General features: G+C 39.0%; 1 non-coding gene across 1 annotated transcript; it reads left to right on the plus strand.

The window, feature by feature from the left end:
- Positions 1-680: 680 nt before the first annotated feature.
- trnaa-cgc (transfer RNA alanine (anticodon CGC)) lies at positions 681-752 on the plus strand. Its single transcript has one exon. It is a non-coding gene; the product is annotated as a tRNA-Ala (tRNA).
- The last annotated feature ends 1,345 nt before the right edge of the window (positions 753-2,097 follow it).

Genomic DNA, 2,097 nt, shown 5'->3' on the forward strand with positions numbered 1-2,097 from the left:
GATGTCATTTTAATTAATATTAGCTTTGATAAGGTGTCGTTTTTGCCTCTTAAAGTTAAAGTCTGCTCCTTTCTTCCTGGAATAGAAATAACATGTTCCATCTTTGTTTAAAAACACCACTAAAAGTAAAATATTCAGCTCTACCGCCTGTGTGCATCGACAAGACATCTCAAAAGGACTTATCACATAACAACACGATCCTTCCTGTTACTATTCCTGTGGTTGGGGCGTTGTTTCACCCTTTTACGTTCTTCTACAATATTTGCAGACAGGGCTTTATCACTCGAGTTGTACAGAACAAGTGTGCATCGGTCCATGAAAATCATCAGTACTGCTGTTTTTCTATGCATAGTTTAATCAAGAGCACTTAAAAGATGCAAAAAGCTTTTAAATAAAACAGAATTGAAAGACAGTCGAGTAAGGAGGTAGAAAAAAAGCACTCCCCCGTCTGGGAATTAACCACCGTCGCACGTGTGACTGGATACAAAAATAATAGATTAATATGTGCCCAGTCTCTTGAAGCTTCAATTCGATTATTTTTCCTTCCTTATTTCTTCATTCCCATGAACTTACTCTGTAGTAGAGGAAACGCGAAAGTGGGAAACTGCAGGCATTCTTCGTGAGTGGTGGATTGTGATCAGTGAGCATCTGGACAAGTCTGTTCCATTTCCTTTTCGATCGGGGATGTAGCTCAGTGGTAGAGCGCATGCTTCGCATGTATGAGGTCCCGGGTTCAATTCCTGGCATCTCCAGGTGCTTTATATTACAGTACTCACATCGCAATCTTCTGTTGAGTGAGAACTCTTTGCTTGTGTTCAGAGAGAGCCAGGTTTACTAAATGCAGGCACACTCGACGTGCTGCAGAGTTGCGCTGCTGTTTTAAATGTACCTCATTTAGTTCTGTTAAATCCTAATAATTTTATGAACTAATAATTTAGTTCAAATTCAGGAAATCCAGAGATTGATCCACACTTGTCGTGGCTGTTGCAGAAAACACCTGTTGAATCTCACCCGGGATTTCTTGAGAGATCATTTAGCGAGAGAATCCCCCTTCTGAACTCCGCACTAAACTGAAAGCTTCACGAACTCTTCACTGCGTGTCCTGTACTGTTACGAGTGCTCTCGTGTAGATGTGAAGCACAGCCATAAACACACTTTGAACTTTTTCCGTTTGTTAATGAAAATGCAAAAGAGCATGACAAGTATTGATCGTATAAAATATCCATGGCACAGCTCGAGAAAGTACTGAAGGACTACACATCGACTTTTGATGATTACAAGAGATTCAAGAAACACAACCGTCCGCACCTGGGTTTGGATCCTGAACGCTAGAGTTAAAAGAACATAAGCAACGGATATGACCTATAAACTCTCTTAATTGTCTTATAGTTTATGAAATAAAACAATTTCTTAATAATTTCTGTTGATAGACGATTTATTGAATTTTAACAAAATCACAATTGCAAAATTTTTCGGTTAAACTGTTATTCACATACTCTAACGTAGATAAACGTTAGTGTCTTCCGGTGTGTGAGCCAATTTCTCCAAAAATTATTTGTTAGTCTGTCGGGAGGCTGTGCAAGGTGTTAAGAAATAGAATTTCTAAAAGACAGGGAGCCTAAGCTTAACATCAAGGCAGAAAAAATGCTGTTTTCTCTACAGAAATGCTCTTTAGATTTTAGCACTGTTGCAACTCCCTTTATAAAGGGTGTGCACACGTATACAACCAAGGCATTGAAAGTTTTTTTTAATTATTGTTCCAAAAAATGTTCCATTTGTTTTCTTTTTAATGTTGTTGATTAAAAGATTTTATTAAATGTGAAAAAAATCTGAATGTGAAAATAGGTCAAAATGCTATTGAAAAAAATCAGTAATGTGAGGAAAGATGGATTGTGGGAGCCCCTTAACTACCCATGTCATGCTGTATTTCTCACTCATTCTACTGGGAGTGGTGCCATCTCATTCTACTGGGAGTGGTGCCGTCGCTTCTGGATAAAGTCTGTCAGTGGTCATTCCAGACGGGTCAGGTATGACTGCTCTTCGGCACAAGAGACACGTGACTTGCGAGGATCTCGACAGTGTCGACTTTCTTTCAAA

This window comes from Atractosteus spatula, assembly GCF_055471065.1.
Source record: "Atractosteus spatula isolate fAtrSpa1 chromosome 10 unlocalized genomic scaffold, fAtrSpa1.hap1 SUPER_10_unloc_3, whole genome shotgun sequence".
Classification (NCBI taxonomy): domain Eukaryota; kingdom Metazoa; phylum Chordata; class Actinopteri; order Semionotiformes; family Lepisosteidae; genus Atractosteus; species Atractosteus spatula.